Raw genomic sequence first — 24,745 nt, 5'->3', positions numbered from 1 at the left:
TCATCAATGCTTCATCAATTCAAACAGTACTTCTAGAATTACATATTTATTTACAACTATGTCAAGTCTAATCAACAAAAAATTTCTATCAGCTAGTCAACTGTACTAAAAACATTATGCATTACTTTTTTTATTTCTAGTAAATTAAGCAGCTTTTTATATATATATATATATATATAAATCATGCTGCAAGATTACCGGGACAACCTCTCTCTCTCTCTCTCTCTCTCTCTCTCTCTCTCTATATATATATATATATATATATATATATATATATATTTGGGTAGTAAGAACAGTGCAAAAATATTGACAAGGACAGAGGCAGAGACGACACTGCGCTGACTCGCAACGCAACTAAACTTTATTGAAAGACACATGCACATATATCAAGCTTTGGTCACGTGGACAACCAAAGGCGTCTGCGCATCAAAGCAAACAAGGTATGAAACAAGCCTAATCATATTGATCATCAACATGTGTGTAACAACCACAAAAAAAAACACAAAAAACATGTCTTCCTACTTGCCAAAAACTTACTGGACACACACACACACACACACATATATACTTAAGGCTCGCTTTTCCGCGTTTTGACACAATATTAATGAGATTTAGCACACAATAATGCTAAGAAATGTATAGAGGAAGTTATTAGACCCAATTATAATGTAAATGTGAAAAAAGAAAAGTGGGTGAAAAGATAACTTGCCGTGAGCAGGAATCGTACCTGCGACCTTCGAATAATGCGCTCGATGCTCCACCGCTGAGCTACCATGACGGCTATCCCCCCAGCCACTTTATTGGGTTTATATGTGAATTTAAACGTGGGAGTATTCTGCTCACAACAAGTTATCTTCACACCCTTGTTTTCTTTCTGCCCATTCACACAATTGGGCATAATAACTTCCCCTCTACATTCCTTGGCATTATTGTCTGTTAGATCTCATATATATATATATATATATATATATATATATATATATATATATATATATATATATATATATATATATATATATATATATATGTGTATATATATATATATATATATATATGTATATATATATATATATATATATATATATATATATATATATATATATATAAAAAGAGGCATTTTAGAGCGGCATTCTTTTATAAAACAGGAGAGCGGTCACGACAAGTCAAGTGGCAATGGCGGAACCAGCTTGTGTACCTAGCCAACCAAACGTCGTCGTCTTCACAGACTGAGTGATACCCTCTGCCTTTCTGAGTAGCACTCATCTTCTTCACTACATTTTCCTCCCCTCTGAAAAAGAGCCATCCTGGCGGCTCATGGGCAAGAGACAATAGAGGGATCGTAATACCGTTTTAGATGGTCTATGTGGACGGCCTCACGTCCACGGAGTCGTTGATCATGGGGCTGCTCAAGAGGCTCCATGATGTAATTTACGGGTGAAGTGTGTTTAACCACACGGTAAGGGCTGCTATACTTGTACATCAGTTTCGTTGAGAGACCAGGGCTGGTTGAAGGGATGCGAAGCCAGACAAGGTCATTCGATGCATAAGAAGCCGGAGGCGTCGGGCTATCGCGGTGGTGTTTCTGGCGTTGCTGTTCAGCACTTGTGAGGGAGCGGCCAAGCTGACGACACTCTTTCGCGTATTTAGCAGCTTGCGACATCGTCGACGACTCAGCAACATCCGGGCGGTAAGGAAGGATGGTGTCGAGCTTACAAGAAGGCTCGCGACCATAAAGAAGGAAGTATGGAGAGAAACCAGTGGTTTTCTGCACAACAGTATTATGCGCGTATGTTACAAAAGGGAAAATACTGTCCCAGTTGGAGTGATCGGTTGCGACGTACATTGACAGTATATCTCCTAATGTATGGTTGAATCGTTCTGTAATGCCATTAGTTTGAGGATGATACGCGGTGGTGGTGCGATGAATGACTTGGCATTCCTTGCGAAGCGATTCGACGGCGTCCGACAGAAACACCTGCCCTCGATCACTCAGGAGTTCACGTGGTGCACCGTGACATTTACTAAAATGATCTGATGCAATACGAAACGACTGACGTCACTCGCTGACACAGAAGAGAGTGGTGAAGTTTCTGCAGAGCGCATAAGGTGATTGATAGCGACGATTACCCAGCGATTTCCAGCCGGTGTAATCAGAAGAGGTCCATACAAACCGATACCAACATGGTCAAAGGGTCGGGCAGGACAAGGTAAGGGTTGTAGTGGAGCTGGAGAACTTGGAGTGGGATTCTTCCGACGCTGGCAAGCGAGACAGGAACGTACGTAGCGACGAACGAAGCGATATATTTCACGCCAGTAGTAGCGGTGGGACAGGCGGGTGTAGGTTTTTAACACTCCAGCATGGGCGCATTGAGGGTCGGCGTGAAAGGAGGCGCATATGACTGAGCGGAGACGTCTGGGAATAACTAGGAGCCATTGGCGTCCTTTGGAGAGATAATTCAGTCTGTATAGCAAACCATCACTGAAAACGAACTGCTGTATTTGACAGCGCATACCTCTAGGCATATTTTGCGAGGGAGTTCGACTCAACAAGTTGATAAGTAAAGCGATCCAAGGATCTTTTCTTTGCTCCTGCAGCATGTTGCTGACAGTAAGTGCAGATACGTCCGGGGCAGCTGAAGACGGCGACTTGCTACTACATCGTAGAGGGGATCGGGACAAAGCGTCTGCGTCCAAATGTTTTCGCCCAGATCGGTAAACGACGTGAATGTCCTACTCTTGCAGTCGAAGCGCCCAACGGGCGACTCGGGCGGTGGGATCTCTTAACGAGGAGAGCCAACATAATGCATGATGATCTGTAACCATGCTGAATGGGTGCCCATAAAGATAGGGTCGAAACTTGCCTATGGTTCATATGATGGCTAGACACTCTTTTTTGGTGACTGAATAAGTTGGCTTCTGCTTTTGTGAGTGCACGGCTGGCGTAAGAGATGACGTACTCATCAAATCCGGGTTTACCCTGGGCGAGCACAGCACCGAGACCAACTCCGCTAGCATCCGTGTGTATTTCCATCGGGGCTAGAGGATCAAAATTTCGCAGTATAGGACGGGATGTAAGAAGGTGGCGGAGTGTGGCAAATGCATCATCACAAGCTGACGACCAACTAGAAAGGTCTGTTGCCGGCAAGGAGATCAGTCAAGGGCGTTATGATGGAGGCGAAGTTGCGAATAAAACGACGAAAATAGGAACATAAACCGAGAAAGCTGCGAAGTTCTTTTAAGGTGTTCGGCTTAGAAAACTCGGCAACGGCACGGAGTTTCGTCGGATCCGGAAGAATGCCATCTCTAGATACATGGCCCAAAATTAAAAGTTCTCGAGCGCCGAAGCAGCACTTCTTCAAGTTGAGCTGTAGACCGGCGGATGTGAGGCATGTAAGCACTGTCTTGAGGCGCTGAAGATGCGTTGAAAAGTCGCTTGAAAATATCGCGACATTGTCTAAATAACACAGACATGTCTGCCATTTCAGGCCACGAAGGATGTTGTTGATTATGCGCTCGAAAGTGGCAGGCGCATTGCAGAGCCCGAATGGCATGACGTTGAATTCGTATAAGCCATCGGGGGTAACGAAAGCCGTCTTGGGGCGATCAGTCTCAGCCATGGGGGGAACCTGCCAATAACCTGAGCCCAGATCTAGTGTCGAGAAGAACTCCGCGCCTTGTAAGCAGTGATGGGCATCGTCTATGTGAGGTAGCGGGTAAACATCTTTGCGCGTGATCTTATTCAACCCCCCGCAGGGGCGCCTGCGCAAGTAGGCGTTTGGTGTGTAGCGACACCACGGACCCGAGCTAACGGGGGAGTTTCGGCTCCCTCCCACGCCTAGCCGTGCGTGGCTTTGCCGTGTCCGGGGAAAAGGGGATCCTGGGGGTTGAGCTGACGCTGGGTGATTGGACCTTTAAGGCCCCCCGGCAGAAGCAACACACCCCTTTGGCCCCGGCTTCACGTAGACGGCACCTCTGGGCTGACCCACCCAGGGGAAATCGGCAGTCGCCTTTTCCTATCTCTCTCTCCCTATATCTTCGTCTTTTGTTCTCACTTTACATCTTTCCTGTCTTCTCCTCACTTCATTTTACTTCCGATTTTTCCTGGCGGCAAGGGTTAACCTTGTGTGGCTATCCAAACTAGGGTAAACCATATTGGGTTATAGTAACTGCGTACTGCTGGCGTTGCGCAGACATGCCCACATGCTCTGCCACGTCCCCTTGTTGGACTCCGTGGTGGGTGGTAGGCGCTGTTACCGAAAAATCCACATTTTCCCATGGGATCCTCGACCCCCTCTCTAACTGATCGTGCCTCGAAAAGGGTACGCACCGACGCAACTCTACTACTTTGGCCCAAAAACAGAGAAACTTTTCCAAAATACCATGTTCTCCACTGCGAACAATCATCTACAAAAGCTAGAACAATCTCACCCTTCCTTGTAGCTAAGTGCTTGAGAGAAACCATTGGAACCGGTTATAAGGCCACGAAGATGGCAAGTGGTGATCTGCTTCTCGAACTAAAAGACAAAGAACAGTACAATAAACTCTCGCATCTTGTAGCCTTTGGTAACATCCCCGTCTCGGTGAGCGCACATCGTACTATGAATACAGTGAAGGGCGTGGTATCGGACGAAGACTTGATGACACTGAGTGAAGAAGAGCTTCTTGATGGATGGAAGGACCAAGGTGTGATACATGTCCAGCGCATCAAAATCAGACGTAACAACAATGAAATAGCAACAAAGCACGTGATACTCACCTTCAATTCAACCACTTTACCTGAAAGTCTCGAAACTGGCTATGTAAAACTCCATGTCCGACCTTTCATTCCAAACCCGAGGCGTTGTTTCAAATGCCAGCGATTTGGTCATGCATCCCAGAGCTGCCGAGGACAGCTGATGTGTGCTAAGTGTGGCACAACCGGCCACAGCGCTGATGAATGTAGTCATGACGAGGTCCTCTGTGCTAACTGTGAAGGTAGTCATCCCGCATACTCCAGAGCGTGCCCAGCCTGGAAAAGAGAAAAAGAAATAATCACTATAAAAGTTAAGGAAAATATCACATTCAGGGAAGCAAGACAACGGGTCTCGTTATCATTAGCACTAAAAACACCTTTTGCCGAAGTGGTGCAACGAGGGGCGGCACCACAAAGGCCCTTGGCAGTTGCCCGGACCGCGCCTAGCGTGCCGAGGCAAACGCCACAAGCCCCCATGGGGGGAGCAGCCTCGGCTGCCCCACCCTCCTTGAATACAGCCCCACCGAAGGCTCCTGTGAACCTTGGCAGCAGCCAGGGCACCACACAAACTAAAGAGGTCCCCTCGACCTCCAGCCCGGTGGGGTTTAAGGCTCCGTCTGTTACGACGAAGCCTACAACGAAAACATTATCTGTCGCCTCTCCTGAGGCGATGGACACTTCAACTGCACCGGCGCAGACTGCGCCAAAGGAGCGGCGGGGTTCCCTCGACCGCTCTAAAAAAGACAAAACGGTAATTACAGGGCCTTCTAAAGGCTCTGTAAGATAAATCATTTCTCTCTTTAGACACCAGCCACACTCATTTCGTACACACAGCACTTCTTTACTCCCATAATGGAGACACAAATTATACAATGGAACGTCAGAGGACTACTTCGAAACCTCGACGATGTCCAAGAACTTCTACACAAACATTCTCCAAAAGTGCTGTGTGTACAAGAAACACACTTAAAATCCAAGAATACAAGTTTCTTGCGTCAATATGTTGTCTTCCGAAAGGACAGAGATGATGCTGTGGCGTCATCTGGTGGTGTAGCCATTATAGTTAATCGAGGAGTAGCATGCAGTCATCTACCACTACTAACACCCCTAGAGGCAGTGGCTGTTCGAGCAGTTCTATTGAATAAGCTCGTCACCATCTGCTCTCTATACATACCGCCGCAACACCGCCTAGAAAAACATGATTTCCAGTCTTTAATAGATGAGTTACCAGAACCTTATTTGGTTCTAGGGGACCTGAATGCGCACAGCGGTTTATGGGGTGACTGTCGATGTGATGCACGAGGTCGTCTCATTGAACAGTTCCTCTTTTCATCAGGTGCTTGTCTTTTGAATAGAAAACAGGCAACATATTATAACCTTGCAAACAATACTTACTCCTCCATAGACCTCAGTATCGCATCTCCTTCACTTGTACCATTACTTCAGTGGAAAGTCATAAATAACCCATACGGAAGTGACCATTTTCCTTTAGTTTTGAGTACACCAATAACAAATGAATATCCTCCACATGTTCCCAAATGGCTGGTGAACAAAGCCGACTGGGAACAATTTCAAAAGATTACACACCTAAGTTGGACCGACATATGCGGATTAGGCATAGATGAAGCTGTGCAGTACTTCACGGCTTTTCTTACTGACGCAGCAGCCAAGTGCATTCCACAAACATCTGGACTGCCCGGCAAACGACACGTCCCGTGGTGGAACACTGAGTGTCAGAATGCGCGAAAGGAACAAAACAGGGCATGGAGGTTGCTGCGCAACTCGCCGACAGCGGAAAACCTTGAGAGCTTTAAGAAAATAAAATCTCGTGGCAGGAGAACGCGTCGGCAGGCCAGAAGAGAAAGCTGGCAGAAGTTTTTATCAGGGGTCAATTCATACACACAGGAGGCTAAAGTATGGAACATGGTCGGTAGGATAGCAGGGAAACAAGTACACACACTTCCACTCGTAAACACTCAAGGGGATACCTTGGAAGATCAGGCAAACTTCCTCGGGGCACACTTTGAACGGGTATCCAGCTCGTCCCACTATACTGACACTTTCCAAAAATACAGAACAAGAATAGAAAAGCAGAAACTCGAACACAAATCCACTAGATACGAGGCATATAACCAAGCTTTCAGTCTAGCGGAGCTCCGAACATCTCTAAACTCCTGCAGCACTTCTGCCCCAGGTTTTGACCGTGTGGTGTATGAAATGCTAAAAAACCTACCAGCCGAAACACGAAAAACCATACTTTGTTTGTACAATGCTATCTGGTTTTCTGGCACTATCCCTAGCTCCTGGAAAGAGGCTATTATTATTCCCATTTTGAAAGAGGGCAAGGACCCTTCTTTAGCTTCAAGTTATAGGCCTATTGCACTTACAAGCTGCTTGTGCAAAGTATTCGAAAAAATGATAAACTGCCGACTTGTACATATCCTTGAAACAAACAATTTGCTCGACCCAATTCAGTGCGGGTTTCGAGAAAGTAGATCCACCACAGACCATCTTGTTCGTATCGAGGCACAGATCAGAGACGCCTTTGTCCATAAACAATATTTTCTCTCTGTGTTCCTCGATATCGAAAAGGCGTATGATACAACATGGCGTTTTGGAATCCTAAGAGACCTGTCCCACCTTGGTGTGCGCGGAAGAATGTTTCATATAATCGAAAGCTACCTGTCAAACCGGACATTCCGTGTCCGTCTGGGCAGTGTGCTCTCTCAAACATTTGTCCAGGAAACAGGCGTGCCACAAGGTGGCGTGCTTAGTTGCACACTTTTTCTCATCAAGATGAATTCCTTGCACTTGTCCATCCCTCGCAATATGTTTTATTGTACATATGTCGACGATGTCCAGCTTGGCTTCAGATCTTGCAATCTGGTAATGTGTGAGCGACAGGTTCAGTTAGGTTTAAACAAGGTCTCCAAATGGGCAGAGGAAAACGGATTCCGACTGAACCCACAAAAGAGCACGTGTGTCTTGTTCTCTCGAAAGAGAGGCATGCACTCGGAACCTGACATTCGACTGAACGGGCAACGTCTGTCTGTCAAAGCCGAGTATAAATTCTTAGGCTTAATCTTGGACAACAAGTTGACCTTCGTACCGTACATCAAGTATTTAAAAACAAAATGTTTAAAAGCCATGAATGTTATTAAAGTGTTGTCACGTACTACCTGGGGTAGTGATAGGCAATGCCTCATGAACCTCTATAAAAGCCTCATTCGCACCCGCTTAGATTATGGGGCCGTTGTCTATCAGTCTGCTACTCAAAGTGCCTTGAAGATGCTGGACCCCGTGCACCATTTGGGCATCCGCCTTTCTACGGGTGCTTTTCGCACCAGCCCCGTAGAAAGCCTTTATGTTGAGTCAAATGAGTGGTCGCTTCATCTGCAAAGAACCTACATGTCCTTTGTATACTTCCTTAAGGTGAAAGCAGACAAGAGGCACCCCTCATACTCTACTATCAATGACTTGTCGAGCTCCATTCTTTTTCAAAACAGGCCTTCAATGAGGCAGCCCTTCTCGGTTCGCCTGAAGGGTCTAGCTGAGGACACTGGAGTGTCACTCGAACACAGTTTAATGGCTCCTGTAGCATACCCGCCACCGTGGCAGTGGCAGACTATAGACTGTGATGTGTCTTTTCTAGAAGTCACAAAACATGCGCCCATTGCTCATATCCGAACATATTTCCTGGAACTTCAACACAAATACACACGTCCTGAGTTTTTTACAGATGCCTCTAAGTCTAACTCCTCTGTGTCCTACGCTGCTGTTGGCCCTTCCTTTTCGGATGCTGGCCCTCTACATCCAGACACAAGTATCTTCACAGCGGAAGCTTACGCGATACTTGTGGCAGCTAAACACATTAAACAATTACAAATACAAAAAGCAGTAATTTATACAGACTCCCTCAGTGTGGTAACGGCTCTGCACAGTCTTAAAAAACAAAAAAACCCTGTCCTTGTCTCACTTTACTCCATATTTTGCACACTCTACACACTCAACCAACATGTTGTGGTGTGCTGGGTGCCAGGGCACCGTGAGATCCAAGGCAACGTGAGGGCGGATCAGCTCGCTGCATCCGTCCACAAAAACACTGCCCCTACATCCATATCAATCCCGGTCCTTGATCTGAAGCACTCTCTCAAACAAAACCTCAGGGACTACTGGCAGAGCAAGTGGGATACACACACACAAAACAAACTACACGTTATCAAGCCACACCTTGGCCATTGGCCACCAGTATCAAAATCACGTCTAACAGAGGTAACACTAACAAGACTCAGGATAGGACACATATACACGACACACACACATCTTTTGTCTGGTGGTGATCCACCATTGTGTGATAAATGTGGTGAGGCATTAACAGTTATTCACGTTTTAATTCAATGTAATCATTTAGACACTCTAAGAAGACAACACTTCCCACTTCCCTACCGACAACATATACCTTTACACCCTGCAATGTTCGTCGGTAGGGAACCGCTTTTTAGTCACAAATCATTATTAGCGTTTTTAAAGGAAATTCATAATTTTCATATCATATACCCGGGCATACCGTAGCATGACCTCTCTAGAGAGGTTTTTGCTGCGGTGGCTACACAGGAAAGCACTTGCCTCACGACCCTTGCACGCAAGGGTACTAACGTGTGAGGTACTTGTGCTAATGCCATACATGTCCACCATCGTTTTTCATTATCACCAACTTTTGTCACCTATTCACACCATGCACACCTTTCACGGCATAGTCATGATTTTATTACTGGTATGTTTTACCCGCTTTACTGCGAGGAATTTTATGGCCCCTATACAGCCGCTAATCACAACCATTGTCCACATTCCTGTCTCATGAACTGGCGCTCTTTGGCCATCAAATGGCCCTTGCGCCAAAAAACACCATATATCATCATCATCATCTTATTCAACCGGCGGTAGTCGACGCACAATCTTATTGAGCCATTCTTTTTCTTGACTAGAACAACTGGGGAGGCGCACGGGCTGTTAAAGGGCTCAATAACGCCGCGCTTCAACATGTCAACTTGTTTCGGGATTATACGACGCTCAGATGCCAATACCCGATACGAACGCTGACGTAGAGGAGTGTGAAGGCCAGTATCGATTTGGTGAGATATTGTGATGATTGATTGATTGATTTGTGGAGTTTAACATCCCAAAACCACCATACGATTATGAGAGACGCCGTAGTGGAGGGCTCCGGAAATTTCGACCACCTGGGGTTCTTTAACGTGCACCCAAATCTGAGCATACGGGCCTACATTTCCGCCTCCATCGGAAATGCAGCCGCCGCAGCCGGGATTTGAACCCGCGACGTGCAGGTCAGCAGCCGAGTACCTTAGCTACTAGACCACCGCGGCGGGGCTGGTGAGATACTGTGGAAGCACGGCCCAAAGTCAGTTGCTGGTGGTCGAAGCTGGCGCGGAAGCACTCAAGGAGGGCGATGATGTCTGCGCGCTGCTGGGCCGTAGGTTGGTGTTGATGCAGCGCGAAATTGCGTCGGGGATTGATGGGGAAGAGGGTGACGCGCAGCAATCAACAGCCTCAATAGGTAGCGTAGTCGAGTGGTCAGGAACTACACTTGCACTCGAGGGATCAATGTCATCGGCAAAGCCCAGGCACTCTCCGCACAATAACTTGGAAGGCGAGGGAAACTGATTTGAAACATAAATTGCACTTTATCCATCGTGAATGTTCAGAACGGCGAAAGGGATCAGGAAGCACTTGCGGCGAACAGCGGTTTCAGAAGGCATAAAAAGAACAGTTGAACCACTAGAGACGTCACAAAAAAGTGGAACTAGGGCGGATGAGAACGGGGTATCGAAGTGTCGGCGGCAACGAAAACTTTTGCAAGTGAAAGGGGCGAGTCGAGTGAAGCAGCGTTGCATAACGGCGAACTCTACTTCGGCGCGAGCACAGTCGATAATGGCATGATGAGTGCAGAGAAAGTCCCAGCCTAATAAAATGTCATGGGAACACTGCGGGAGCACTACAAGCTCGGCGACATAAATATCGTCAGCAATAACGACACGTGCTGTGCATGCAGCAAGAGGGAGAATTCGTTGCTCTCTCACAGTACTGAAAACGAAGTCGTGAAGAGGCGTTGTGACTTTTCGTAGGCGACGGCAAAGTTTTTCAGTCATTACAGACACTGCGGCGCCAGTATCGACCAATGCAAAAACAGGTATACCTTCAACGGAGACAGCAACGACGTTGGACGGCGAAAAACAAGGTCTTGTGGAGTTCGAGAGATCCGCAGTTTTTGCCCCTGGAAATGCGGCTCCTAGTTTTCCCTCAGGAAAAGGGTGAGGTCGACGTAGCATAGGGGAAAGGGAACGGCGTTGAGGTGAAGGCGACCGGTGTCTGTTGAAGTTCCGGCGAGGTGAAAATGTGTCCATAGTGGTAGGCTCACCAGATACCGCAGGCTCAGGTCATGGCGGGAAATCATAATTGTTGGGCCGGACGTCGTCACGCAGGAAAAACTCAGGCCGTCGACAAAATCGCGCCACGTGACCCGCAATTCCACAAGTGAAGCATATGGGGCGGTTGTCTTGAGTGCGCCAAGGGTTCTGAAAGCGCGCTGGTGGTGGTCGGGAGAAAGGACGGGCAGCTTGGTACATAGGCTCAGTCGGTATAACAAAGGCGCTAGTGGACGTAGGCGTTCGCGACAAAGAAACGTGGGCGTTCGGGACAGGCGGATGTCTGGTTTCCTTCAGTGCTTCGGCATAGGTCAGTGGAGCAGCCACAGGTGGTGCGTGAGCTGTTGGTAGCGCCTCGGACACTTGCTCTTGAACTACTCGCTGTATTGATGGCGGTAAAGTAGATGGGGCACCTTCGGAGGTATAGGGCACGAGGGACAACTGGCGAGCGACCTAGTCTCGTACAAATTGCTTGATCTCGAGAAGCAAAATGGTGTGGTCTATAGCAGTGCCAGCCGACGTTAAAGCGGAGATTGTTGCACATGGCGTGGTGTAACGCTGTTTCCAGAGCTCGTCATAGCTCTTACAAAGTTGGATCACTTCCGCTATCGTTTGCGGGCTCTTGGCGACAAGCATCTGAAATGCGTCGTCAGTCATGCCTTTCAAGATGTGTTTGATCTTCTCCGCTTCTGTCATGGCCGAGTTGACACGCCGGCAAAAGTCGACCACATCTTCGATATAACTGGTGTAATTCTCACCATTCTGCTGAGCCCTAGTACGCAAGTGCTTTTCAGCCCGTAGTTTGCAAAGCGCTGGACGGCCAAACAAGTCCGCAAACGCCGTTCAGAAGGCCGACCAGGTGGGGAGGTCTCTCGCGTGATTACGGTATCACAGACTGGCGACGTCGGTCAAATAAAATTGGACGACAGTAAGCTTGTGCGTATCGTCCCACTTGTTGTGCTTGCTCACCCGGTCGTATTCGTCGAGCCAGTGTTCCACGTTTTCGTCATCGGTTCCACTGAAGGTAGGTGGAATCGCGTTGCCGAAAGGAGCCGAGACAGACAGGAGCTGCAGTAGTTGGTGCCGAGGCGGCCACCTGCTGATCGTCGTCCGTGGACATAGTAGCAACTGAAGGCAACGTGCGGTTTTGCAATTCGAGGATTATGCATTACCCCCCACCTCCACCAATTAAAATGAGGTGTTTTAGAGCGGCACTTTTTTGTAAAACAGGAGAGCGGTCATGACAAGTCAAGTGGTAATGGCGGAACCATCCTGTGTACCCAGTCAACCAAACGTCGTCTTTTTCACAGACTGAGTGATCCCCTCTGCCTTTATGAGTAGCATTCATCTTCTTCACTACAATATATATATATATATATATATATATATATATATATATATATATATATATATTGTTAAGGCGTTTATTAGCCGGCACACAGCGAGCATGCACAATGGCGACAGTAATGGCCAAGCACGGGCTCTCAGCGCGAGCGGCATCCTTTTTGTGTAGACCCACTAGAAGGCACCTGAGAGTTCGACCAATTTCAGTGTTCGGAAGCTTCGCTACAGGGGCAACTAATACGCTATGAGGGTGTACAATTCAATGTGGACAACTTATTATAAACAATACAGTTCTAAGTACGCATATGGTTGTTTGGTCAAGAACGACAACACAAACTAATCGAACAATAAACAAAAGTAACTTTTGGCTGGGAATATGAGTACAAACAACATAGCAAAAGAAATTATACATACAGTACACTGGTGGGATATATCTACAACCGTGTGTTATTGGGTGGAATCAAAGTGGGATTCCAATATTGCGCGGAATGATGTGCGGTCAGGTGTGGCAACTATAGAGTTGGGGAGGCGATTCGAAAGTGTAATTGCTTGGTGGAAAAAGGAGTCGTTCATTGCAGATATACGGCCGTTGATTGGTGCAATAGGGATAGAATGGTTTATGCGAGAAGAAATTCTGTTAGGAGGCTGTAAAAGTTAGTGTCTTGATTTCAAGCGGAAAAAGAAACTGTGCAAGAGGCATAGGCGTGAGATCAGGCGGCGTGACGTGAGAGATAGTAGTTGGATTGATTGTTTTAGGGCGATGATGCTTTCTCTGGAGAACTGTGAGGTTATAAGCGGGCAGTACGGTTATATATGAAATATAACGGACAATAATGCCAAGGAAAGTATAGGGGAAGTTATTAGACCGTATGGTAAATGTGAAGAAAGAAAAGTTATCCGAAGGTCGCAGGATCGGTTTCTGCCCACGGTAAGTCATCTTTTCAGCCACTTTTCTTTCTTCACATTTACCTTACAATTCGGTCTATTAATCTCCCCTATACTTTCCTTGGCATTGTTGCCTGTTAGATTTCATCAATATTGTGTCAAAACACGGAAAAACGAGCCCTTAAGTATAATACCTAAATACACACACATGTACACACAACTTGAAGGGAATATCTGACATGTGAACAATGCATCATCAACATTGCACATGCCATAAAAGGCACATCAGACCGTAGATTTAAAGGAATTGGGTTTTGCATTGTACAATCAGATAGACATGCGAATCGAATTGAATTAAATTGTTTTTGTTTTTTTTCGGCAACAAAAGAGCTTGCCCTGTGGCTATGGCAAAAGGCAACATTTAATGTCGCCTGACTAGGCCCCTAGCCCCAGGCAGCACAATCACACAAGCAGCAGTTAAATACAAAACGCAAATAGCTTATAAACTGTAATTCAAATCTTTATACAATTCTATGTTCAACTATACAACAATATCAGGCAAACCATACACAGTTTGTATTCATTTCTGGAACCTGTAGTCAAACTTTGTTAGCATAAATATGTGTAATAAAAAAACTCTTGTTACACACCAAAAATAGTTTTTTTTTGCTTGTGTTTGTGCTTGTGTGAATTACACAAGCAATTTTTTTTTTTGCTTCATATGAAATAATGCCTAAAGTTCGCATGCTATTTTATCTTTACTTCTACCAAGGATGCTTACATCATAAGATGGCTGCTTACAAGAGGAAGTTCTGCAAGTGCGGTATAATCCTTTTTAACATCATTCACGTGGTTTTTCATGTGGTCATTTACACATCTACCCATTTGTATGACATAGGACTTTCCACAGGTTAGTAGTTAATACACCACGCCTGTCGCACTAACGGTTGGGGTGCTTGATTCAGCAGTCGTTCTTAGGGTGGCCATGATTTTTTGTATACATTGAAGACCTCTTATTATGTGCTGAATGATGCTTTGTTTTCTTCAGTAAAAAACTTTATCCAACATATTGGGAAAATGCAGTTTCACAGAGCCATTGATGTGAGTGTCAAATTGTTTTCACTTTTACTTGATGCGTACCTCAAGAATGCTTTTGTCACTTCTGAGACCCTTATGCTTCTTCAGATGTAGAGCATCCGTGTAAGTGCATGTGTAGCACCTTTGCTCTGTGGCATTTCCCTTCTGGAGATAGATCACAGCATTGACAAATGCCTTGCAGGAACGCCTGTTTTAGAAGCGTTTAGATACTGTTGCAGATCATTTCTGTGGCAGAAAGGGAACTGACAATCAACCAAGTTTAGCACAAAGTCGCTAGGAAATTCATATGGTTCCTCTCAAAAAAGAAGCCTTTTAGGGGCCACATAATTCGTCCTGGTCAGGGGATTCCACCCAGGATCGATCTTGGGCTTTACAAGTGTCTCCCCAGAAAGTTGTTGGTGCTGGGTATCCCCAGCACCAGTAGTCAAGTTGATTGGCAGTCAAGTTGATTGTGAATTCATATTTTTTAGGTTTTAGATATGTCAAAGATTCCAATTGTGATGAAGCAAATTAATCTGTTTAGTTTTTCCAAGGTCGCAAAGGTTTTTTAAATGTTTTTAAAGTCAGTGGAGTAAAGGCCTCACTTAAAAATCTCCACGGGAAATATGTAATCGTTTTTCTATTTGAATGTGACATTTTTTGAAAGACTGCATTTAGTTTTGCTGAGAGCCAAACAACAATTAACTCATGCCCTAAGAGTCTGCACACTCCAAGTTAATGAAGAGGCTCATTGCCACACTGTGTCTGGCGTCTTGGCAAGTCTTGTGAGCATTAGATGTGGTATAGCTCTGTACTCTGCCACTTGGCTGGGTTATCAAAAGCTCTCATCTAATCTGTGGCGGGTTTCTTGCATTGAAAGCTTAAAACGGGGGCACTGGAAAAAGAGGCTGCAGCTGCTGAGTGGAGTGACCAACGGCTGATAGTTGTGCCTTATGTGCCGTAACGTAAAAAAAAGAATTGGCTAACTGATATAGTATTGTTTTTCAAACTTAATAAGCTGGTTCAGGACTGGCTGTCATGTCTAGCACACCCACGTTACACTCGGCGGGCGACAGGTGTGCTGTATAAATTGCCCTTAACCTCTGAGAAGTCTTACGTAGGACAAATGGGCAGACGCATGAGTGACTGCATGAAGGAACAGTTCAAAGAGAAAGTGTCGCTGCACACCTTGTTGAAGCGTATGGCGAAACCTACTCTTGAGAGCCGATATTCCATGATGCAAGGATTAGTGGCAAAAGTAAAAGGACACGTGAACTTTTGGAGACATTCGACATAAAAAAGAAAAAATTTGATTGTTCCTGTCAAATGTCATTGAATGATGCAAAACACTGCTTCTTTAATTGATTGGGCTGATGCACAAGTGGAAACAGCGTGTGTGTGTGTGTGTACATACACATCACTCATCCTCAAAAGCAATTCCGAAAGAGTTGTTACTTGGGGCTTTTTCTGTCGTCTTGTTTCTCCTTTTTTAAGATTGTGCTTCAGTGCTACTAATGTATGTTTGTTGTACTCATTGCTGAAAGTGTAGCAAAACCAAATGTGGCACTTTCCTGTGAGCCTAAACGAGATGGTGTAAATCTGCCCTGCATAATTCTTGACAACGTGGGCATTAAAGAGAAGTCTTTCCACTTGCTTGTCTGGCTCCTAATCAATTGTCAAGTACATGTGGTGTATATACTGCATTGGCCATAACGTTGTTCAAAAATATCTCTTGCTGGCAAGTAAGTGCGCACTTGTCGCTCAACAGAGGTGCTGGTGTAGCTTGTAAAAGCCTTCGTTTACTGTCAGTTTTCAATTTTATGCGAGTACAATTCGTAAAGGCTCTGCTGAAAGAACCTTTACGCATCATTTTCAGATAGGGATTGTGCAGGTCCACCTGCTTTGGCGATGAACTATGGTGTGGGGTAATGAATTAATAGCCAAGCCCACTCGCTTGCACAGCGAACGCGTGAGCGGCTTCGTTTCCCCCGTCCGTGCCAGTGTGGCCTGGTGTCCACAAAGTTTCAGCATTGATTCCGCAGTCTTGTAATCTTTTAACTTCTTTCTTATGTCGTCGGCCACAAAGTCTTCAGTTGTTGCCATGAGCTGAGCCACTGCTTCGTACAAATCTGTCAGTGTACGATAATTACTTCGAACATTCTTGTTCGTAGTGCTTCCTACATCAATCGGAATGGTGTTGCTCGCTCCTCATATGGCCAACAACTCTGCATGCAAGGGTGCCTCACCAGGAAGGTGGCAAATATGGCAACCATTGTGGTTGCATACAGATGCACTGACCCAGGCCATAATAGCTTGTTCGTCTGTGATTGTTGCATCAGTGTAGATTTCGACTGTGTTCTCAGGTTTGCGGAAGTGCTGCCTTTTTTCAAAGAATTGTCTGGTGGTTGTGTTGTGCCTGGCGATCGGCCGCTGTTGTTTCCGTGCACTCAGTGGGGCTTCTCATAGTGGCGCTGGGGTCGTTCCTCGTACCCGAACCACAGATGAACTCGGTTGTCCCATGCCATGATTTGTTTGCCCTGTGGCGCGTTTTCATGCCGCCATCGCATGCAAATCCTTGCTTCATTATTTACATCCCTTATTGTAGGTAGTGGCACAAATTTGAACAGCTCCTCGTTTCTTGTGTACTTCGGGAGCCCTGTGTAACTTTTCGACGTCATGGAAGTCTCGATCAGACAGCTTGTACACAGATGCCCCGTAAAGAATCCATCCGACAGCGATAACTCTGGCAAGTGTTTGGCAAGTTTTCTGTCTTGCTCCACCGTGCTTATTGGAAATGCGTCGGGCGATGTGCAGCATCAGATTATGCCGAGCAGATTTACACCACCTCATTTGGGTTTGCTCTGCTTTCTCGCGAGGACAAAGACACATCCAACACTTGCCACACAACAACATAAGAAGCTTAGGCGTTGTGCTACAGTGTAATGATGACGCTCATAAAGCATTAGCGACCTATGGTAGTACAAATGGCCTGTTTTGAGTGGTCTAGAGGTGGTTGACTAACTTGGGTGATAGCAACTTTCAAAACGACTACTACGACGAATGAATGCAAACTAATGTAATCCTAATATGCTCACGCTGTGCGCCTAACAATCTCTTCTTCCCGTATTCCTAAACTGTTATTTTCTTTGAATTAAAGGTTCCATTCATTCATTCCTGTGAGCCTGTGGCAAGTGTCTCTTTCAGCTAAACCACTAGTTTATGTTTTGTACAAACTCTGCATAAATGAGATGTGTCAGGGTAGTGCTTCTCCAAGACTGCATCAACGCTAGTGATTGCAAATGCAAAAAAAAAAGCGAGAAAATAAATATACAAATGTTTTGTAGGAGGGCATGATATCTACTGTTACAATTAATACTGGCCCTGCTATGGGAGCACAGGCATGTGAGTCAGTTGCAGTGCGATGGTGAATTTCACTCTTGAAAACTTTTCAGCATGAACGAGACAGAGCATGAAGAAGAGGACCCAAACAAGTTTATTGAAGGAAATTTCAACCACCTTGAAAACCAAAACCGCATGCGCAGGAATTCCCTGTAATCAAAAAACCTATACAGCTTACATAGTTCACAATCTAAAAGTCAAACAGATGGCTCAGATATGTAATCATCTCCCGCATCTCGAATGAAGTACACTGCTGTGAGTCCGTGCCCTTTTATCTGTATGTTTGTGGATGATGCTTGTGTTATCGAAGAATAGAGATAGAAGGGCAAAGGGACTCGCGCAAGTGTATTTCATTCAAGATGCGGGAGATGATTGCTTATCTGAGCCATCTGTTTGCTTTTAGATTGTGAACTATGTAACCTGTATGAGTTCTTCGATTACAGGTAATTCCTGCGCATGCGTTTTTGATAGGCTTGTGCTAATAGTTAATTTTAGATTCAGAGTGAATTCGAAGCGAATAGTGATTTTGATCGAATAATTTCGAATCGAATTTGAATGGTATGTATGGCATATAAAAAGGAATATTTATTATGACCTAACTAACCTGCGCCGAATTTTCTTTGAATTGAAATAGGGGCTCTATGCACATGCCATTTTTTTTTTCATTCGAAGTAATTCCAAACAACCTTGAGTAAATTAGCTTTGAGCCTCTTACGCCACCATCAGACTTGCGACGTCGCAACCGCGAGGTTGTACACGTCCAGAGGCTCAAGCAGTACCCTGGTTCAACGCCGCCTGCACAGGATTAAGTCGCCAAGATGGCTCCTTTTTTTTCTGCGGGGCCATTGTAAAGAAGAGGAAGTACTCCGGCGCAGAGGCAGCAGCATCGAGCGTGCAGCAGCAGCTCGAGCTCGTGAATTGCAGCTGGTACATCGCCTTCCTAGCATCAACTTTTATGCTCAATAAATCTCCCTTATAGTAGTAGTTTTGGTAGGATGCGAGTGATAACCTCCAAGATATTTAATGTCTTAAAATTTATTATACTTGGAGCATATAAGCCGTCGTAGTAAGCTTAATAAAATGAAGTATTGATTTGAAGGTAATATGTTCCTTTAAAGGGGCCCAGCACCACTTTTTCAAGCAGCTTTGGAGCCAGTAAACATGCTTGTTGCCTCACAAATTTACCGCCACAAAGTTTCTAGAATTAGTTCAGTACGAACGGAGTTCTAAAAATTTGTCGCATGCTGCTATCGCATTCTCTCTTCTTGTCCCGACCAAATAGCTGCAAGTTAAGCAGGAAGAAATGGCATGGCGGAAGAAAATACGTCACATAAACCTTGTGACCTTGAGCACCTTTTTATTTTTTTCCCTTCAACTGCGCCGATTTTCAGTGCGATCGCGCAAACTCGTGGACAAGCGGCGGCCCGGGTAACGACGAGCACGCTATGCTCAAATCAGCCAATGGTTGTGACCAAAGCCGTTTATTCCTTCTTGGCTGTGACTAGTGATTTTTGAGCTTGTAGTGTCATTTGCCGAGGGAAGAAAGCAATATTTAGCTTGGAAAATTTATTGTGAATTACAGGCCGCGTGCTGCACTGTATTATTTGCCTCACGGGTTCTCTGTAGCCTCAACTACCGATTGGCAGCATTTTGTGACCATGTTCAGTAAGTGTTGCTGGGCCCTTTTAAATCTGAAGGGGGGCTTCGCGGCAAAGTGAATTTTTTTTTTGGAGAGGTGCTTTAACGGTTTAGCGCTCCTACATTGTAGTGAAACCACTTTTACAAGCAATGACAGCGGACTTATATACACCTATTCGTTCATCGCGAATACTTCAAAAATATTTAATAATTCAAATTCGAATCGAACCGAATTCGAATACTCAACTATTCGCTCGAATATTCAAAGTATTCAAATATTCCCACAAGCCTAGTTTTGGTTTTAGAGGTGGTTGAAATTTCAATTTCAAAAAATCGTCTTATTGTTTTCTTGCCCAAGAAACAAAAGGGTGATTCCACGAGAGATCAACACGGGTCCAGAAGTTGATATTTTAGATTTCATTGAGTATTTTATATTTCGTGCACCTCTCACCAGGTAGTCCGAAAGTCAATTTCGTTTTATTATTAACGGCTTACCTCCCGAGAAAAATATATCAAACTTCACCAACACGGAGGCACCAACTTCGTCACCTGTCAATTTCGAAAATTGCATATGCTATAAAAAGACAAATATTTTTGTTTCAAGGAAGATATTTTTTACCTGAAATGTGTGTCTAATGAAGAATGAATTCATACGGTTTCAAGCTTGCAGACCTTAAGAAATAGCTTTTAAAAATGTCTAATTTTGCGACAGTTTAAAATAAGTTACGTATTCCCCATTTTTTTTCTCTGAAAGTAATGCAAGCAGCGTTTTCAAACTTGACACGTTTTAACGATATAGTGTGTTCATTAGGTACATAAATTATTGCTGCCGTAGGGCAAATGTAAATTTTTATATATTGCCTCAAAGTTCTCATATTGGCAAAAATGTACTCCACTGAAATTTGAATGATAAAAAAACCTCATCTTTGATTTTTCTTAAAATCTCGTAAATAGACAACTGAAAGCCATCATACAGTAATATAGAAAAACATGTTGCATTCTTTTGTTTTTAGCGACAATATTCCTGGTACAAATCTGAGCTTTTCGAGACTGCGCTGATAAGTTGAGAAATCTAGAAATCGCAACGGAAAAGCGGCAATGAGCTTCAAACGCGAGTAAACGTGACCGCTTTTGGTGAACAAAGGCTGTTTTAGCATCGTGACAAATACGTACCCATAAAGGCGCACTTATGCTCCTGATAACACAGCTCTAATGGAGGAAATCTTTGACACCGTAACTCAGTTGCAAAACATTTGTCTATATTTGCAGATAAACTCAAACATGAAAATGTTCCAACGCAAGTGTTGGGTCTCGCTAGAAAAAGCATATGCGCTTGAATTACCTTAACTGGTATTTTGGTGATGACTGCGGGAAACAAGAGATGCGCTCAAAGTGGCTGCATCTTTTGCAGATCACATTTAGCAGTACATGACGCTAACAAAACACGACCACGATCAGTGCCCTCAGATGTGCTTAGCCAAACATGCCAAGAACGTATGCCTGGAACATGTGGCAACAATTTCCACTGGCTCTTCTTAAACTGACAGAATGTTTCTAGCTCATCTGCATTTGCACACAGCAGCTTGACATTCTTGAGCTTCGCGCTCATTTGCGCCACCATTTGGGATGCTGACATAATCACAGCTGAGCTTGCCGCTCTGAGGTTGTAGAGCGTAACCTGATGCTTTAGTAGGCCACCAACGCCGTCACAAGTGTTCTTGCCATGTCCTGGGGCCGAAAAAATCCACTTTGTTGATATATGATCTTTCTGACATAACTCGAACAACTGGTACTTGTTTTTGAAGTGACTGCATGCACCTTGGTGCAGAAGACTGAGGCGAAAAAACATAACGTGAAGCAGGAAGAGCAGGAGAGAAAGCAGAACAGGGCTGTTCTGTCTTCTCTCCTGCTCTTCCTGCTTCACGTTATGTTTCTTGCGCCTCAGTTTTCTGCACCAAGTATGCACTAACTAGCCCAAAAACAAGTCCTTTTGGACTGCATGCACCATCAGAAACAAAAGTAACATGCGTGTCAGGCTTAAGTTGTTTCTTCATATAGTTGTGGATTATTTGTAGAGCAGAACAGGCATGTGCAGCATCATGGCATGTGTCATCACTGATGACGGCAAAACTTTGAATTGATTGCTTCCTTGTGACGACACACGTGAATATAGACGCCTGTCTTTTGTGCCACTGATACGACTGTACCTCATTCGGTAAAATGGCTGTCCAATTTTGGGCGAAATCAAAGTGAAAAATGCAAGATTTTTTTTTCTTGGTTCTCTTTCGCCTGGCATATTGCTGATTCTTGAATGTATCTTATGTAATCAAGGGTAATCCACTTCACAAACCATAGACTTAGCTCTCGCAGAAAAGCTCTTGCCTGGGCTGTTTTTTTTAACTAGATCGCCATTTTCCCATACTGCATAGGCTACTTCAATATCTTCAGGGATTCCTAAACATGTGGCTGTCAGAGTGTCTTCCTTTGCACAATAGTCACAATTGCCTAAAGAACAATCACTTGTAGGGGAGCTGCAAAGACATAGTTTTTTTAAGAAATCCGCCGTGTAGACACCATCGGTGACGTATTGTAGGGCAGAAACACACTCCGTTGCATTAGCACAGTATATACAAAGGCACACTTCTTGGTGTGGTGCAAGAAGAACTCACTTCGGCCTCAGTGAATAAAATTTTGTGAGCCCAATAGACGTGTTCGGATTAGCTTCTCTAAAGAGACGGTAAGCCTGTCGTACCGAACGGGTCATAAACCTTTTCGAAACAAGCTTTCTTTTTTCCGTCAATGATAACAGATACTACATCTTTTTTTTTGTTCCAACTCTGCCGAGAGCAGCTATACTCATCTTTGGAGTAGTAAGCCATAGCTGCCTGGACGTCCATTGGTTTCAGCCGTGTCCTTTTTACCACATTTGGTGCTAACCATATCCCGTGTTTCGCGCGCCAGCGTCGGGATCTGTTTATCATGTAAGCTGACAAGTTTGGTATAAGCGCTTGGAGTTTTCGGTGCTCTAAGTCGCCTCCGCAACAGTGTCAACAAACGCATGCGCTCTTGATACGAAGAACACGCTTCATAGGCTTGCTTGAAGTTCTTGAACCACTGGGCACACCCACTGCATTTTAGATCTGATGGTTGAAAGTGGCGGTTACACACGTTACGGTGGCATTTCACGGTTACTGTAGAATTGCTGCTAAGTTGTCTTGGCTCTGCATGAACTTTGCTATTTTGCGCATGCAGCTTCTCCAGTCGCATATGTGACAGTGCTTCAGGTGTGTTTACGCACCGCTCTTGACTTCTGCCTTTTTCTTCTTCCGGCAAAAACTCATCAGCTGTTTCAGCTGAGAAGCCATTAGACGAAGACAGCATATCTCTGAGGCGTCTGAAGCAGTTCTGGCAGACGTGGTCGTTGTTATGTGCATGGCGGGCAGCTTTCGGCAAAAGCTTCTGGAGGGCAAACAGGCCGATGTCTTCGACCTTGCGGAAGTTTTTTTGATACGGTATTTTCTTTTTATGCAACATGAGGTAATCTGAACAAAAAACTCTATCCCGGCTGAAGTGGTCAGCCATCGCCACGCTCCTTGAGGCTCAAATTACTGGCAATGCAACTATGCATGAAACCAGCAGCACAAAACTGATCTATCTGTCGTCTGTTCCTATGTCTCTCACCTTCAATGAGAGCAGACGTAAAACAGCGTCCGCAAGTATCCGCAGTACGAATGCAAAACTGAAGTATAGTACGTTAAAATTAACTTCACAATGGTTTTGTCGATAAAATTACGGTAGGCGTAATCTTTGTCCCTACTTTGAACCATATGATCTAAAGCATTGCCTCCGAGATGCGGCGCACAGCAATTCATCTGTAGAGCAGACGACGGATGCCAACTTGCCCTAAAGCGTGTTCTTCAGTCTAATGCGGCAGTGTTCGTGCCCTAAATGATAAAAATTTGTTATGAATCGTTTATGAACTCATTCAACATTCAATTCTCTTACCCAACGTATTGCAAACACATGGCTGTCACAGCAGCTCCATCTGTGTGTCAGTAATGGAGAGGCACCACATATAAGAAGTCTCAGTGCTCTACGTATAAGAGTGAATTCAGATACTGTAGAATATCGTGTTCAAAATAGTTACTCCTATCTGCTAAAACAGCCTTTCTTCATCAAATGCGGTCACGTTTACTCGCATTTGAAGCTCTTTGCCGCTTTTCCGTTCCGATTTCGATATTTCTCAACTTATCAGCGCATTGTCGAAAAGCTCTGATTTGTACCACGAATATTGTCGCTAAAAACAAAAGAATGCAACATGTTTTTCTATATTACTGTATGATGGCCTTCGGTTGTCTATTTACGAGATTTTAAGAAAATTCGAACATGGGGTTTTTTTATTATTCAAATTTCAGTGGAGTACACTTTTGCCAATATGAGAACTTTGAGGCAATATATAAAAATTCACATTTGCCCTATGGCAGCAATAATTTATGTACCTAATGAACACACTATATCCTAATATCCTAAAAACGTGTCAAGTTTGAAAACGCTGTTTGCATTACTTTCGGAGAAAAAAAAAAATGGGGAATACATAAGTTATTTTAAACTGTCGCAAAATTAGACATTTTTACAAGCTATTTTCTTAAGGTCTGCAAACTTGAAATCGTACGAATTCACTCTTCATTAGACATACATTTCAGGTAAAAAATATCTTCCTTGAAACAAAAATGTTTGTCTTTTTATAGCATCTGCAATTTTCGAAAATGACAGGTGACAAAGTTGGTGCCTTCGTTTTGGTGAAGTTTGATATTTTTTTCTTGTAAGTTATGCTGTTAATAATAAAACGAAGTTGACTTTCAGGCTACCTGGTGAGAGGTGCACGAAATATAAAATACTCAATGAAATCTAAAATATCAACTTTTGGACCCATGTCGATCTTTCGTGGAATCACCCAAAAGGATGTTGGTGCTAAAGGCATATAGCCCGGCAAAGGACCCAACTCCTTTGTACACAGTTCTTACAGCACAGGTATTTTTATTATAATCATTATAGATTAAAAAAAAACTTAAGTTCAATAAACTTTAGTTGTTAGACTGTGCTTGTTTGTGTCCTCTTCTTTGTGCTCTGTCTCGTTTGTGCTGAAATGTTTCCAAGAATGCATCATTTCCAACTCACCCAACCCTCTACTTTACTGAATTACACTGTTCAGTTTCAATAGAGATCT

At 44.4% G+C, this 24,745-nt stretch overlaps 1 protein-coding gene across 8 annotated transcripts in view; it reads left to right on the top strand.

The window, feature by feature from the left end:
- Positions 1–24,745, top strand: part of LOC119180874 (transcription factor RFX3) — a 327,700-nt gene that overhangs the window by 100,039 nt on the left and 202,916 nt on the right. The window lies entirely within an intron of this gene.

Source organism: Rhipicephalus microplus, unplaced genomic scaffold (genome assembly GCF_043290135.1).
Source record: "Rhipicephalus microplus isolate Deutch F79 unplaced genomic scaffold, USDA_Rmic scaffold_14, whole genome shotgun sequence".
In the NCBI taxonomy this organism is placed as follows: domain Eukaryota; kingdom Metazoa; phylum Arthropoda; class Arachnida; order Ixodida; family Ixodidae; genus Rhipicephalus; species Rhipicephalus microplus.
The sequence above is the reverse complement of the archived record's forward strand: the minus strand, read 5'-3'. Positions and strand labels throughout refer to the sequence as shown.